General features: G+C 38.8%; 1 protein-coding gene across 1 annotated transcript in view; it reads left to right on the top strand.

Moving 5' to 3' along the window:
* The window catches only part of Khdrbs2 (KH RNA binding domain containing, signal transduction associated 2), a 363837-nt gene that overhangs the window by 225836 nt on the left and 119976 nt on the right, over nucleotides 1–18025 (top strand). The gene's annotated exons all lie outside the window — the stretch shown is intronic.

An 18025-nucleotide genomic window follows, 5' to 3' on the forward strand; every position in this document is an offset into this window, starting at 1 on the left:
TTACTGTCTCAGGGGATAATGCCGTGCAGCATGAACCCTCTGTATGTCCAGATCATCTGGTATCTTCTAGAATCCTCTGACCTTGCTAAGAAAAGTCACTAGTCCAGGAGCCATTGTGTTATAGTCTCTCTGTGTCTGTTTCTGCTGTATTATGAAGCTTGGAAAGAGAGTTTCCTGCTCATGTCCTGTCCAAACCAGATCATCATGCAATAAAAAAGGGTTGTTGTTGGGGTTGGAAAGATGGTTCAGTAGTAAACAGCACGCACTGCTCTTGCAGAGGACCTGGGTTTGATTCCTTGAATCCATGACAGTTTACAAGTCTCTGTAATTTTGGTTCCATGTGGATCTGATGTTCTCTTCTGGTCTCCAAGCACACTGTGTCATGCCTATACATACATGCACAAGCATTCCTACACGTAAAATAAGAATAAATAGATACATTTCAAAGTACATTACAAAAAGCATGTGTGTCTTTAATTGCTCTACTATGCTCACCCTGTAACCTAAGCATTTATTTCATTCTGCCAACAAATGTCCTCCTCTTAAATGCCTTCTGCAAATCGTTGCTCATTAAGTTGAAACCCTTCAATAATTATTGCTCTCATGTGCTGGGCTCTAAAATCATATAAATCATTATACACTATATGCTAGCTAATTACCAGTCAAAGCTTCATCCAAAAATAAAGTAATCATGGTTAGTAGGTTCCACTCAAGAAGATACTAGTGCTTAATGCTGGGTGCATGTTTTTTGTTTTAACATTAAACACTGATAAATGTCTTAAGGTCTGAAGGAAGATTAAATAAGGACATTCTAGTAGGACTGACAAAATATGTTCACGTGTAGTATCTCTCGTATACAAGATACTGATGTTTAAAACTTGGACATTCATGGAAAGTCAGAAAACATAACTTGTAATTAAGCTGACACAAAGTTTAGTCAGGAATATGACACCTCTTACCTGAGATGGATTATTTACAAAATAAGTCCTTACTACATGGGTGAACCAAAAGGTGGTGGAAGATGTGAAAACTTTTCATGTTTAAAACAATTTGGAGCCCCACAGTTGTGTGCATTGTCACTATTGGGTGTAGTTGTATGTATTTGTTCAGTTAGCTCATTCAAATATTTAAAGTGAGAGCTGGGTAGTTTATTCAGTGAGTAAAGCATTGCTGTCTAAACTGAGCACACCTCTCAGGTACACACATAAAAGCTTGTGTGTATGTGGTGCTGCACATCTTCAGCTTAAAAGCTGGGAGACACAGCCTGGCAGCTGCCGGTATTTGCTGACCAGCCACTCTATGTAACAGTAAGCTCCAGATTTAGTGAGAGACCCTGCCTCAAAATTAGCATGGAGAGCAATAGAGGATGATACATAAAGTCAACTTCTGTACTCTACATGTTCATCCAAGGATGAGTGAACCCACATATACATGCATGTATCACACATACACATTCACACACATTAACGTGCTCACATACATACACACACATTTACACATACACATTTACACACACAAACACACACATACACACACCCTCTCCCACCCTCTGCCTGCCTTCCCTCCACATTCCCCTATCCACTCCTCCATCTCCAGATAAGGTAAGGCCTCTGGTGGAAATTAACAAAGCATGTCACATCAACCTGAGACAGGATCAAGCTCCTCCCCGCTGCACCAAAGCTGAAGAAGGCATCCCACCATAGGGAATAGGCTTCAAAAATCTGCCCATGCATCTGGGACAGGCCCTGGTTCCACTGCCAGAGGTCTCACTTTTGACCAAACTACACAACTGTAACCCAAATTCAGAGGACCCAGGTCTGTCGTATCCTGGCTCCCCAGCTGTCAGTCAAACTTGGTTCGGCTGTTTCTGTGGGTTTCCCCGTGATGATCGTGACCGCTCCCCCCCACCTCCCTCCCACTCCCACCCCCGCTCATATAATTCCTCTATCTCCTCCTCAACCAACTTCCGGGGCTTGACCCAGTCCTTGGCTGTGAATCTCTGCTTCGACTTCCATCAGTTTCTGGACAAAGGCTCCGTGTTACCTAGGTTTTTATACTGTTGGTTCTTTCTAGCTCATGGAGATCATAGCATGAGTCCTGAAAAACATAAATAAGTCATGCAGGAACACTGTGAGTCATTATAGCATCCTGCTTTGACAAAATGATGGCTTGGAGGGGATGCAGACAGTGCAGATTCCCTGGCAAAGGGATCTTACCGCATTTGGTAATGAGATAGGTGTGGGTGGGCGCAGTAAGGAGTTATTTTCTTTTTTGTTTATTTTTGTAAAATTTTCATTAAGTGAAAATTTGGGGATAAAAGAACTGCCTTAAACTAAACTGGGGTGGGAGGACCAAGGTGAGTGGGAGAGAGTTCAGTTTGGGATCCAGCTAAACAAAAGCTTTCAGCCTGCAGGAACCATTGCATTGCCACACAGGTACAGTGTGCACTGTGACAATAAATACTCCTAAACACTTATAGGCATTCACAAGTACTTATAATACTGTAAATATTGAATAAAGGCAAACTACAATATAAAATGACATTGTGTTGTTCTTAATATCTTTCCATTATGGATTTATTTAATTCACAGATGTTTATCATTTTTTGAAACTTTATCAGGCATTATTGATTTTAAATATCTTATATACATCTAATCTTATGTTATTAAAATATAAACTTGGCATTGTCAGAATGTTCTGTGTGGAACTTCAAGAATTCAATAGCAATATGTCATTAGATCTTGAGGAAAACTTGGACCAAGGAGCTAGGAAACTGCCAAGAATCTTTGCCTTATCTCTTCTTTGTTTCTTTTTTTTTTAAATTTCTATATCCTAGGTGATGTGCTCCATTGTATGCATTTAAAATGTATATAACAATTAGCTCTATTCAAGGGGTTGGTTAACAAATACTTCCAAATAATGGCAGAACATTGCCAGGTGATACCCCTTTAAATATATGCACTTTTATGCTGTTTGAAGTTCATCAAATATTTTATTGATGATATTTACCTAATAAATATAATACAATCCATGTACTTATTTTGTTAATTTTTGGTTCTACTCTGAATCAAAACTTCCCACTTCTCTGTACAGATACTCAAGCTACTATCCATTTAACAAATAATGCAAACTATCCATTTAATAAAGATAATATTCCATACTTTGCAAAAATGATTCATTTTTATTAATATCTGCTCATCATTTTTGTTAAGTTCAGATATATTTTTAATTCTCAACACTCATAAAACCATACAAATATTTTGCTGGCTAGTTTATGTCAACTTGGCACAAGCTGGAGTCATCTGGGATGTTAGAAAGTCAGTTAAGAAAATACCCCCATGCCACCTAGCATGGCCTGTGTTTTGTATAGAGAAACACTGGGTTTTAAAGGGGAAAATACCAGGTTGGCAGACATTCCAGGGTCTCTACAGTAACTTAGCATGGATCACAGGAAAGTCTGGGGACATACAGCTTTTTTGTTTTTATCTCCTAAATCATAGGAAGACCTACCACTGACAATGTTTTATAATTATTTTCTGTTAGAAATAATTCAGTGGGTACATACAAAGTTTTAGGCGAGTCTGCTGAGCCACTAGTGGCAACTCTGGAGTACCTAACTGGACTATAGTTAGAGACCACTGCTTTCTGCTCAACTTCCAGACTATTGATTCCTCTGTGCTAGGAAAGAAAAACAAAAGTTTAAGTGTCTCAATAGCAAAATAATAGCACCATGCTGAGTTGATAGTGAAAAATCTCAAAGGAATTCTTAACTCTCAGATAAAATTTTGCAGAAAAAAAAGGTTCCCTTTGTTATAAAAACCAGTGTGAGTCAATTCCTTCTTCACAGACCTTCTCCTGCTGGGCCCCAGCATTAATTTTCTCACCACACAAAATGCATGAAGATAATCAAATCTGCTCCTGCAGCTGGCCTGAAAAGACACGGCTTACGGTGATTGAGATCGCTGTTCTAAGGTCATCATTAGTGATTATATATATATATATATATATATATATATATATGTATATGTATATGTATATATATATATAGTTTGGGGGTTCTTAACCCAACATTAAATATTTGAAAGCTTCTTTTTTGTTGAACGTCTTCTCATGGAACACATTCACAACTTGCAGAGCCATCACCATAACTGAGGGAAGTTAGAAAAATTGACAATTATATTTAAACAAAAATTCACATAGAATGAATTAGAATCTCATCAGATCTACCAGAGGTTAGAAGTGAAATAAGACTTTTGAAGACACAGATGGGTCTAATCACGGTATATTAAGTCACTGGGACAGATGCCAATGCTACCAATGAGCTATTAATTTCGGTGTAATATTCGAGATGTTTAGGCTAGCTGTGCACCGTTTTCAGTGTCCAGAAACACTGTTCTTTCTCTCAGTAAAGATCATAGCAGAATCCTACCTGGTGTTTCCTCACAGAGAACACACCTATGCTGGCAAACTACCTGCGCTTCGTCTTCATCCAGGCAGTGACTGAATTTCCAAGTCAGTATTTAGCACATCTTCTCATTCCTTTATGAATACCTCCACTGCAGGGATCTGGATATCCCCAGAAACCAGGTGCTAAAAGACGGCCATCTGTAGAGATTGGAAAGACTATCAAAAATCAAACATGTCTGGGGAGACAGAGTTGGTCCAATAACCACCATAAACAGTGGATTTGTTTTGTGGGGCTCTTATCTCATTCTGTCATCTGTTATAATTCATTTTACCTTATCTTTGACCATTACCACCCTTCGCATATCCCAAAGGCAGAAAATATTTCTTATATTTGTCTTTTCAGTTCTATGAAACTGCTTAGTAGCAACAATAGGATTAAGCTACTTATTGTATTTTTAGAAATATTATATATACATTAAAACACATATGCATCTTTTGTTACTATTAAATGAAAATACAGAATAGCGTAAATTGCATATCCAATTAATACTGCCTATCTTAGGGTTTCTACTGCTGTGAAAAGAGCATGCTGTGACCATGGCATCTCTTGTAAGGGAAAATTTTTAATTGGGGTGGATTGCTTACAATTTCAGAAGTTCAGTCCATTATCATCATGGTGGGGCACATGGTGGTGTGCAGGCGACATGGTGCTGGTTACATCTTGGTCAGAAGGCAACAGGAAGTAGAATGTGTCTCTGATCGAATCTTAAGCAGGAGGTTTCAAAGACTGCCTCCCCCACAGGGACACACTTCCTTCAACAAGACTATGCCTCCCAATAGTACCACCCCCTATGAGATTATGGGGCGAACATCATCCAAACTACCATACTGCCCATGTTCCAGTAAAAGGAGTTGCCAATCATGGCTATGGTTGTTTTACAAAGTTTCTAAGATAGAGATCATAGGCAAATCTTTGAGAACCAAGGAGAAGAGAATTGCCATGAGCAATGGTGAGGGCAAAGCCAGGAAAAGGTATCTTCACTGAAGATGTAGAGAATCTGGGATAAAAGGTTAGTAAAACAGTAAATTAGATGGGGCAGTGGAAATGACATAGGAGAATGGAAACAGAGGCTGGATAAAATGCAGGTTTCTGAGAAGATAAATATCAACAACAAAACATCAATAATATATTTTTCTTTCATTGAAAACAGAGAAAAAAATCCTGCATTTTCTCTTCTCTATTGAATTTTTTAAATAAAATCACATTTCTGTTATAACTTGATCAGAGGCTATACTTCTAATGAAAAGGGACGGATCTAGGATGATAGCACAGTGGTAATGTGCTCACTGTTCAAGTGTGAGAACTGGAATCGGACACCCAGATCCCGCATTAAGACATAAAGCTGAACATGTAATGCAAACATGTCCAGTTTCGGTGCTTCATGGCAAGATAGGAGGCCTACAGGCATATACAAGAGATTCCCTGGGGGCTGTAAGAAAATCCAGGCAGGTAGTCTGTGTCTCAAACAAGGTGTCAGACAAAACTTCCCAAATTGTCCCCTCTCTCTCTCTGTCACACACACACTCAAAAACATAGACACAAATACACACACATACACACAGAGAGAGACAGAAGATATGTTTTGTGAGTTTTGTAACTTATCTCAGTTTGAAGCTTCTAAAAATTTGCTGTTTGTTGGTTGTGGTTTGTCAAATGAAGCACTCACTCTCATCTTGATTTTATATCCATGATTTTGTGATAGAATGCAAATGTGTGACCCTTAAAGCCACACAAAGCCTGGGTTTATCCACATAGAGATATGTCTATCCAGCATTTATAGAACAATGTATTGGGAGACAGGACAGGGAAAGATTGTTTAAAGGAAGCACTGTGCCTGTAGGATGCATCTGCGTTTACTCAGAATGATGTCTGTGCTGTTGAAAAGTCATTACTTGTGGTACGCTATCTTTTTTTACAAGAACTGTGTGAAAATTAAAGTCAAGATAAATGCTCTTGGGTTCCTTAAGTGCCTGTAAGAGCATAAAATCCTACAGAAAATATTGGCCTTACATATGTGCTTTTATAAATACTCTCTGGTAACTCATAGGTTGATGGAGTTGAAAGAAATAAAACAAGTCTCTGTAGGTCTACCAAACAACTCCTAGTTTCCAAAGACATAAGTCCAATTTATTTTTAAACCACTTCATAATTTCTCCAAAGGTTAATGTGCGGACCTCAAAGACATGTACCAAAGCACAAAACCAAGCAGGAAGAAAAGAGATAATTAAAATTCAGGCCAATGCTCCATGAGAAAATTTGGCTTAGTATAATCAATCATGCTAACCCAATTTACAAAATGCATCCTGACAAATTTTGAGTTTCTTTTTCATCAGTCTTCGCTAAGCCTATCGGCATGCTGGCCAATCCAGTCATCTCCTTCAACCTCTGAGGTATCCTTCCAGGAACTACAAGAGAAGTAGAAAATTCACAGACAAATCAATAGTCCTTAAAAGTTCCGTAAATGAGCTCAAGCCGACAACCTTTAGTTTCGTGTGTACAGAGAACTTTTTGACAGGAGAGGGAAATCAGTATTACATGATAATTGAAATCAATTCTTGTGCCATTTGTAGAAGGAAAGATTACAAGTCTGATCTATAATGCATTTTGAGGGCAGCCACGTATGATGGTTTCTGTGGAATAGCCAAGGGCCTTCACCCAAAGAGAGGAGACTTTTATTAGAGCCTCTAGATTGGATATTTGTATTCCATTAAACATTCTTGTTGGAGTTTCATGCTCTAGTCTCTTCTTATTAGAGACTAATTTACCAGAATGCATTGCAGGACTTTGTTTGCTGAAATGGAACTAATATTTAAAATAGTTGAAACATGCGAGGTTAATGGAATGTGTTGCAAAGCTATGGGCTGGGCATCATATTACTGTGGTTCTGAGTTCAAAGAAAGTTAATAGTATTTAGTCACAACTACATAATAAATTACTTCCACAAACAACAAAACATTCATCCTTTAAATCCATTCGTATTCCTTCTCTGTGGTTGAAGTCTGAATGAACCATATTTCTAATGTGTTAGATTTCAAATCACTTAAGTATAAAGGAGGATTCTTCTGTTCACAACAATGCTTGGGATTGAGTTAAAAAATCTACCTACAAATTATGAAGATGACAAATGTCTTTTGCAACACAGTGACTGTTTTCTCTCTTTGTTCTGTTTTGCAATGTCTGCTAGCCACTGGACAATATTATGTCATATAAACATAATACTAAAGTTTTCTCTAAGTTGTGTTATGAAAAAAAACTTTATCAATTAACGAATTTGTATGTGTGTGTGTGTGTTTGTGTGTGCACTGTGGACAAGGAGAGAACAGTGGTTAGGGATATTTATTATTAGTATACAAAATTAAATTCTCACTTTGGTTATACTACTATTAATATATTACATTAACAATATTAATGTATTTGAGGCAGCATCATTCTTATCTTTGGTTCATACACATGGTCTCCGAATTAAGAGACCATGCTGCTTGGAGTTGGTTCCATAGGTGTGTTCTCAAAGGTTCTGGGTGTCACAAGAAATATGTACACATTTTTCATGGTTCATTATAAGGCTGAAAATTATATCCAGCTATGCCTTAAACCTGAAATGTACTTATAGGTTCACTTTAATGCTTAATGCTTAACCCCAAACATGTGGTACTGTGTTGAAGGCTGTGGAACATTCAAGGGGAGAAGTTGCCTAAAGATCATGGGGGCAGGCCTTCAAAAGTTGTGCCAGTGTTTAGGTCTAAGGTCAGATCTCTCTGCCTCCTGCTCTCTGCCATGTGCATGGCACTGTGACAGACTTCTCCTCTAAAGTCTAAGATGGTCCAGCCACTATGCCTTCCAAGATGGGGGACTAGGATATATGCCCCAGACACCTACTTCTCTCAAGTGTTATATCAAAATGGTAACAATATACATCATAAACACACACACACACACACACACACACACACTATACAGGGCCTTATGAAACCTCCATCTATGCTAGAATGATGGTTGGATTGATCTTGTGCAGGTCTTATGTGGGCAACCACAGCTGCCATGAGTTCACTAGTGCTCTACCATGTCCTGAGGATACTATGTGGCAACAGTTAAAATGCATTTGCTAATGGTATTTTAGAGAAAGTTATCAAAGGCTCTCAAAATTACTCCCTCCAAGTCCTTTGGTCAAGTATATGGTTTCCATAAAGACCTATATCCCAGGTCCATCTAAAAATTAGAGACCATGCACTGACAGCATGGCATATGGGATTGTTTGAGTCCTCTCTGCAAGCAGATAGATCTGTGATGTTATGCAAATGTCTCTCATTTGCACATTTTCCTCCCATAGAATTCTGATTGTTCTCTAGAAGATACATGTGTGCATACCCATGCAAGAACATGTACATACACATCATAGCATGCGCACACACACACACACATAAATGCGCACACACGCACACATGTTCTCTATTTGTTCCTAGTTATTCACACTACTGAAAAAAAAAAAAACAACTACTTATCATCTTTGTTTATCAGAGTAGCTCCTTCCTGAAACCATGTGAGGATATCTTTGCCCAGGCTGGAAAGATGGCTCTGAGGCTAAGAGCTTCTAGTGTTTTACAGAAAACAAGAGTTTCTGTTCCAAGCACCCACATTGGGCAGCTTGCAATCACCTGTGACTCCAGATCTAGAGAATCTGATGCCCTCTTCTGGCCTCTGTGAGCACCCACATGTATACATGCACACAACCACAAATGAACAACACAGATACACAGATACACATATGTACAAAGTAAATGTTATCTCCCCATACATTCTATCCCTCACTTTTTAGAACTGTACCCAAATGAAAGGAGTTCTGCAGGCCTGAGCATATTGTTGTGCAAACCAGAAGCCAATGCAGAGATAGGAAAACATGTTTTAAAAAGAGCTTTCTGGGAACTTATTTGATAGAACAGTGAGTAGACATTTCCACTTTAAAAAGGGAAAGACTTTGTGTTTAATTTCTGTTGTTTAGTAAAGGAAACTATTCTGTTTGCACTACAAACGTACATGCAAACCTTTTAAGAAGAATAGCTGCTGTAGGCCATAGCCACACACACAGCATTCTAAATGCGATTACAAAAAGTATTGCACTTCACATCTGGATGCTGCTTATTATTTAGTTATATAATAAATGTACAATATTTATTTAATTCGTTTGCATTAAAATACATTTTTCAGATTCACATGACAGCATTTAGTTTTCATAAATAATTTGATGCAGCATTTCTCACGCCCAAATAAATCACCAAATCTTCCCCTTTCCCTTCACCAAATGAAGACTAGCTCCATTGAAATTCTTTCCAAAGAAACACATGTCATCCAGCCATCCCCTGCTTTGTCTTTTGTTTGTCTGTTTATTCATTCATTTGTTTGTTTTTTAAACATAATTCCTTATTGATTCTTTGAAGATTTCAAATCATGCACCCCAATCCCACTCACCTCCCAGTCCTTCCGTATCTACCTCTCTCTCACCCCTGCAGTATGCACTCCGAATTAGTTAAAAAAAAAAAAACCCTACCTCATGCCTCCATCTTTTCAACACCTCCTCCTTCATCCCAGAGCCACCAGGATTTGCAGCGTGTAACGCAGTATACCCCTTTTGTCCAATTAGTTGCACCGGCAAAATGTTTCCTACAATGAGTCATGGCCTGGTTCAAAGCCCCTGGCTTCTGGTACACCATCATCAGTGGTCTCTCATTGAAATGCCTCCCGGATATCCTGTTGCTGCCCAGAGTCATGGGGCTACTGCTACCATCGTTCCACAGGACCAGTTCCCTCACACACTCCAATAGTTCATTGATGGGGCAGCTTGTAGGGTGGGCTAATCCAAGGTCCAGGATGTGCATCTGGGTGATAACTGACCTGGTCAGTCCAGGCCACCGGCACTACTCCTCTTAGACAAGGGTAAGAGCATGCTCTTTTAGACCCATGCCATTGGGGTCAGCTCTCCCATGCCTGTGGTGAGAGTTGGGGCAATCTCTTCTAAGTGCTGGAGTCACCTCTCACATGGTAAATGTTGGTGGCACCAGCTCTCCTGTTGCATTGTGTAGCAAAGGGCAGAGCCAGCTATCCCGGGGCCATCAAAGGACAGACTGGCTTTACATGGCCCTCAGATTTCAACACGTATGGTTCCTATGAACCCCCGTGGTAACAGAGCCTGGATGATGTTGGGCCAAAGACCTAGACGTGGCCCAAAGCAGCAACCAGGGCTCAGTCCTGTGTGACCTACAGGCCACTCAGACTGACATGACCCCAGTGGCAATGAAGCCCTCAAACACCAACATGGCCAGAGGTGGAGCCCGATCTCCCCTCCTTTGTTTTCTGTCCTAGGCTTTGCGCAAGCTGTCATAACGAATTTTTAGCTTCAATCTCCACAACTACATAAAATGTTTTCTGACTCCACTGACCTATGTTTTTGATACTGTAATTATTTGGGTGCCCTTCGGTTTAAAAAGTCCCCCTTCTCCTATACCCATGTATCTGATCAGATCTCATCAAACAGCTTTCAACTTAGGATTCACCTGCTTTTTTTTCTTTTCTCTGAATGCTTCCCTCTGCTACCAGAAGAAGCCTCTCTGATGATTACTGGAAAAGGCACTGTTCTATGAGTACACCGGAATATCATTAGGAATCTTTTATTGATTTTTTTTTTTTGATCAGTAGTGTTTGGTTTTACCTTAGGCCTCTGGTCTACCTAGTTTTTGGATCTTGTTAACCCAAATAGAGTCAGGTGTGGGGTTTTTTGTTTGTTTGTTTGTTTGTTTGTTTTTGTGAAGTGAGCCTTGGGTTAAATCAAGCACTGGTTGGCTACTACCACATGTTCTGTGAACCATTGCCCTAGTGTATTTTAGAAGCAAGACAGATTGTAGGTCAAAGATTTTTATGGATGAATTGGTGTCTACATTTCTTTTTCTGGTCACCTTCCTGCCCAGAAGACTAGAATGTAGCGTTGTGAGATCCATTTAGGCACCAACTTAACTTCACATTCAATGATTTGTGTGGATGTTGTTCTCACAATGTCAATTACCAGAGAGCAACCTTTTGTCTTAGCAACAGCCTGGGTTGTTTGGGGATTTCCATGGGCCCCATTGGCCAACACCTCAGTTGAATGCAATATAGTCCCACCACTGGAATGCTTACCTGGCTAACAAGAGATGGACAGTAGAGATTCCTAATTACTAGGAGTAATTGCTACGAGTCCTCATTGGGATCACCTTCATAGATTCCAGGAAGTTTCCACTGCACTAGGTTTCCACACCACCACCAGATGCTTCTATGATTCCAGCTGCCTTTCCCTGCCATTGCACTCTTTCCCTCCACCCAACACCCCCTCAACAGATTCCCCCACTCCCTTCCCACTCCCCTATGATTTGCCCATAAAACCTGTTCTGTTTTCCCCTTCCCAGGAGATCCATATATGCCCCCCTAGACCTTCCTCTTTACCAAACTTCTTTGGGTCTATGTATCGTAGCTTGGTTATCATTTACTTAAATGCAAATATCATTTTATAAGTGAATACATATCATATTTATGTTCCTCATTCTGGGGGTACTTCAATTGGGATGTTTTTTTTTATAGTTTCTTCATTTGCCTGCAAATTTCAAGATGTTGTTATTTTTAACAGCTGAGTAATATTCCATTGTGTGAATGTAGCACATTTTCTTTATCCATTCTTCTGTTGAGGTTCACTTAAGTTGTTTCTAGTTTCTGGTTATTATTTTAAAAGCTATGATGAACATGGTTGAGCAAGTGTCCTTGTAGTAGATGAAACATTCTTTTGGTATATGTATATGATCAAATATTACTGGGTTTTGAGGAAAATTGACTCCCAACTGTCTGAGGAACTGCCATACTGATTTCCACAGTGGCTGTGCAAGTGATGAGCATCAATGTGAGATTTAAGCAGTAATAGTGCTTCTTTTAAAAACTTTGGTGCCCTTGGGACATATTTTTTTGTTTGTTTTTGTTTTGTTTTGTTTTTCAAGACAGGGTTTCTCTGTAGCTTTAGAGCCTTTCCTGGAACTAGCTCTTGTAGACCAGGCCAGCCTTGAATTCACAGAGATACGCCTGACTGCCTCCTGAGTGCTGGGATTAAAGCAGTGTGCCACCACCACCCAGCTGAGGCATAAATTTTAAGAATTTAAATGTCATGTTGGTGGATTTTTTTCTTTGATGAGTATGTAGTATCCTTCCTTATCTCTTTTGATTAGTTTTGGTTTGAAGTATATTTTGTTAGCTATTAAAATAGCTATGTCAGCTTGCTTTTTATGTTCATTTGCATGGAATATCTTTTCCCACTCTTTACCCTGACTGAGGTAATGCTTATCCTTGATGTTGAGATGTAGCACTTAGATGCAGCAGAAGGATGAATCCTGTTTTCACATCCATCCTGTGTTGCTGGTGTTCCTGTCCTGTTCAGATGGCGTGTTCACAGGGGATGCCTGCTGGTGTTGGAGGCTGAAATACTGGGATCAGTTGGGGGAAGGAAGCTTGGAAGAAAAGATCTTTGCGATCCTTTGGGTATGAGGTCAGAGAGGAAAGGGAAACCACAGCAAGTTTTCTGCTACAGAGCTGTGAATGAGTCTGGGGGGATTGAATCTGAGGAACAGTAGGAGTGGTGAAGGTCTGCCTTCAGCCTACTTCTTACCCTGAGAGGAGCAACCCTTGGGTTCATAAGGGGTGCCTGCCAGAACTGGGATCTGTGTCAAAGCAACAAGAGGGGGAGGGTATGAGGAGGAAATGGTTTGTGGGATCCCCAGGTGATATGGGTATGGATTAGGGAAGGTTGCAGCCGGTGTTCCTTGTATGGCTAGGGATGAGACTTGGGGTTGAGTCTGGGTAGACAGTGAGAGGAGTTCTGTAGGTAGCCCACCTGATTTTCTCCTGATTTGACTTCTTCCATTCAGACAAAAATCTAGAAGCTGTTACTCAGTTTTCTCATGGACTTTTCCACCTCAAATATTAAATTTAGGTTGACTTTTCTAAAATGCTCCATTCATTGTGCCACTTCTTCCTTTATGAACAACTTCCCATTGCCTAAGGATATAGTCCCAACTCACAGCTTTGCATGTGTATAATTTAATATAATGAACACAAAAGTATAACGACTGTAGTAAGTACTTTACACTAAAAGCTTCCTTACTATCAACTAGTGCGTTTCACTTTTTTATGATGTTGACCAAGACTAGAAATAAAGTAGATGATCACAAAAGAGGGCAAACTCCAAGTCTATACTGTAAGAAGTGAGCAGCAATTTTATCATTCTTCATATATTCAAATAGAGAGTCATTTACTGACATTTAGTCAATTTATTATTTACTGAATGGTGATTTTATATGGAATAATTCCCAAAGAGTCAATAAAGGATGGAAAACTGCAGCCAGCATCACTACCTGTCTATTTCACACTAAAGCTTTTGCATACATAATCTCACAACCACAATAAAAATAGAAAGTAGAATTCTCTTCTTTTCTGTGAAGGAGTTCTAGAATTAAAAATATTAGACTAATACACCAAGTACATGTCTAGAAACAGCCAGATAGGTCTGTCTACATAGCTAATTCCTTATTCAGCATGAACATATGACAGGTCAAAACTGTGGCTTTAAAGGACAGCTGGTAAGACTCCTAAAGCAAATCTCATGGGTACAGCATGAGAAAATGTGAGAGTCAAACTCCAAAGTACATGATAGTAGCAAATATTTCCTTGACACACCTTGTCTGCTCTGGGAAAAGTAATTGACATCAATTAGAAACTGTTTATCTTCACATCTGCAATGTTTTTCATTTGTTTTTCTTTTACTCGGGAAGGTTAAACAGGTTGGGTCCGTGCTAACTAAGGTTTCAGTGAAATTATAGGACGTTAGGAGACAAAAACAATTAAAAGTGGTTTCTAACAATAAAATAGCAAACAAACAAAACAGTACTCTTAATGATGTTTCTATAACGAAGGGAACTCATCTAACTTCATGCTTACTGTGATCTGTATGCTATACAGTTTGTACCTTCAGCGTTTAGTTTCATAAAAACATTATTGCATTCCTGATAATTTTCATTTCAAAATTGAATAAATGGAGGCAGGAGAGGTTTCATAATATGACAAAATGCTACCTCACCCATGAGCCAGATTTCAAGTGGGAGTTCTGGGGCAGAGCTGATGGCTTCTAGGCCATAGCACAATGGCACTAAAGACAAGGAGGTGCATCTCTGAGTGCAGCACATAAAAAAACTTAAGTTTTGCCTTTAGTCCTTGAATGAATTAAATCTTACATAAGGAAGTTTGTGCTCAAGGAGGGCATGAGGAACCAGTATCATTGTCCAAGGAACCAGACCCAGAGCTGGGGTTTCAAGCCAAACCAATCAGTCCCTAGTCTACATGAATTAGGGTGAATTGCCTGAAGTAAATATTTTCTTTACAGAATGCGTGCAAATCAGAGAGACAAAATACCACAAAATTACTGTGTCAGTTTTACTCATCAGTTTTCCGACAGGAGAGTCTAAATGGGATTATTCTCTTTGCCTGTGCATTTTACACTTTCATTTAAGTGCGCATATGCCATACAGCAGCAAACTGCTAAATTGCCCACTACAATAACACACTAACAGCAAAGGAAGGAGGATGGGCAAAGGTTCAAGAGAGCTTCTGAATGTGGTGTGCAGGTGAGCGCCTTGTTTAATGATAGATGAACTGGGATCCTCACATATTTTACAAGACTGTAGGTACAGTAATGCCGGCACTCTCTGAAACCACCTACTTCAGATGATAAATTCTCCCCTGTCACATCACTGGCAAGGCTTCCTTCCTGCCATCTGTAATAATCTAGTCTAGGAGGGCACTGTCTGACAAATATTCACACGAGTGTGCCACTTGTTTTCTCCTGAAACAACCTGTTAGCAATCATCCTTTAGACAGACTCCAAATTTAATGCATCCTTTAAAAAATGTATTCGGCAGTAAAAACACCGTGGAAATTGATCTTGCGGTAAAATTTAGCACCGTAGAGTTGACGTTAAGGCCACTTACAGGCTCCCACATCAGTAAGGTAGGGAGCAACAAATGAATTTCAAGGTGATGGTTCAGAGGCCCTACAGTGAGAAATGGAAGCCACTGCAAAACTCAGTCTTTCAAGTCAGCCATTCATTTATCAGCTGGACTATCAGGACACTCCACCTCACAGATGAGTAAATAGTTGTGCCCTCTCTGGCATTTCTTGTAAATTGGAACCTGATGGTCCTGATCTACAGAAGACTAGCAGTAAAATATCAAAACCATGTCCCAAATAATTTTTAAAATATCATGATTTATTAAATAAATTAATTAATTGCTTAGCTATTAAGCAATAAATTGATGATTTATTATAAAAATTAACTAATAAATTAATATTACTGTTTAAATTAGAGATCTAAAATCTAACGTGATAGTATATTAAAAGTCATATAAAATTAACTATTACAGAAATTCAGATTCAAATAATTACTGAGTTATCAAAATTCCTATTTGTGTTTGCTGACTGTTAGATGGTTGATTTTAATGACATGTTATAGGCAAGCTAAAACTTAGTAGAAGACTAACTTCAATAATTGGTGGAAATATGAGAATGTCCTCAAGGATCCTCTCATCTAGTAAGGGCATACTTAATGCATACTTGATTGTGACAGAATTCTCAGAGTGAAAAACTGAACAGGTCCTGAAATTATGGGTGGTACATTATATGAGCAGCAACATCTTCAGACAGATGTGGATTCTGGGTGAAACAGACCAAAAGGCAGTACTTACCGCCACCTGAAAGTTCCTCAGAGCACAGATTTATTTGTTCTTGTTGATATTGGCCTTTCCTGGATGCTCACTCCCTGTACCATGGTACTCCCTGTACCATGCCTAGCATTGTACCCCAGTTCCACACAAACAAACAAAAAACCCAAGCCTGTTTAATCAAAATGTTTACTGTGTTAAATTATTTTATTTTCATTCCTCCCTATTTTCACTTTTTAGCCTACACACACGCACACACATTTACAGTTAGTGGGATATACCCTTTGACCTCACATTAGAGCTGTCAACTCTATTTCTTAGCTAACTCCTGAAAAAAAAATCTTAGGTAAGATGACATTTAATAGAGTCAGTTATATACACATTTACCTGTCTGTTTCACTAAAATGGGAACTCTGGGGAGCAATGTGCATAATTTTTAAATTATTTTTTATTGTTTGCACGTAAATAATGAGCAAGAATTAGTAAAACAATGACTTCTATCAGTCTAGCCAGACAACAAAATACCTACTCTCTCCCACAGATCTGGAGGCCATAAGATATCCCAGGGGTTTGTAAGTCCGCCTGGACTCCAGCATTGGTGCTGAGCTGGAGATGCGAGACTTTGCAGTGTATATTCAGACCAGACCCACAGGTCTTGGCCATTCAGATCATGATGCTCAAGGAGTCTTAGTTTAATAACTAAGATATTAAATGTTGAGCGAGAGCACTGACCGCCTCTCTCATGTGGAGTTACGCAATCTTGTGACAGCTTTCACTGCTACACTCAACCTGTAGGAGAAACAATGTGTAGGAGACCCAAAGAGAAAAGAAGCACAAAGAAAATGTTCACTGATCCCAATTGGTTGGATTGGTATTATTTTTAGAAGATATCCATTTGTGAAAGATCTAAATATTACTTAGATCCTGACCCATATTAGATGCTATGATTGTATATTGTATGCAAACTAATTGGTTTAATCATCATAAAGTCTTATGTGATTACTTAGCAGAAGATGATAAATATTCAATTCTTTCAAAAATTTAACTATCAAATTCATTGCCAAAAAGATATTTTTTTTGCCAGTATGTATACTGAATGCCACCTAATTGTTCCTTTCTGAAAAACAGAAGAAGTCATACTAATGAATCAGCTGTTCTGGCATATTATATTATATAACCAAAGACAATTTTCCAAAAAGTGAAAATGCAAAATCCCATTTGTTCAGTATTATTGTTGCCATTATTCTCCATTACTGTGAAGCTTATAAACACATTGGGCTTCTGTCATTAAATTATAATTATTAACAATTAAAATGTTCATAAAATAAACTCACATTAAGAACACATTGTAATTCTGAAAAGCCCCACTTAGCCTTTGTAAGCACACTTCCACAGCCGGGGCTTTAACACCCTGCACTAATACTCACCACTCTGCTTCTCATAGTTTGCTCTACATACACATATATGTATCCCAACAATTCTCCTCCAGTGTGTGTCTTTTTAAATTTTATAAATAAAGGCTAAAAATAGAACCATTTTTACTTTATTCTTTGAGTCTTCATTGTTGCTCTGGACTGATTTCACTGTAACAAAAAAATGATACAAAGTTTAATTTCCACTTTTATGGTGTTACAGTCAATTAAGAAGTTATTGTTTGCCATGTAATAGAAGATCAATAGATCAAATAGTGTTACATATTACCTTTCCATAAAATTTGAAGTAATTACATTTGAGTGAACGAAGGCTGGAAGATATAGAATTCGACATCATTTGCTTGAATCAG

This window comes from Chionomys nivalis, chromosome 19 (assembly GCF_950005125.1).
Source record: "Chionomys nivalis chromosome 19, mChiNiv1.1, whole genome shotgun sequence".
Classification (NCBI taxonomy): domain Eukaryota; kingdom Metazoa; phylum Chordata; class Mammalia; order Rodentia; family Cricetidae; genus Chionomys; species Chionomys nivalis.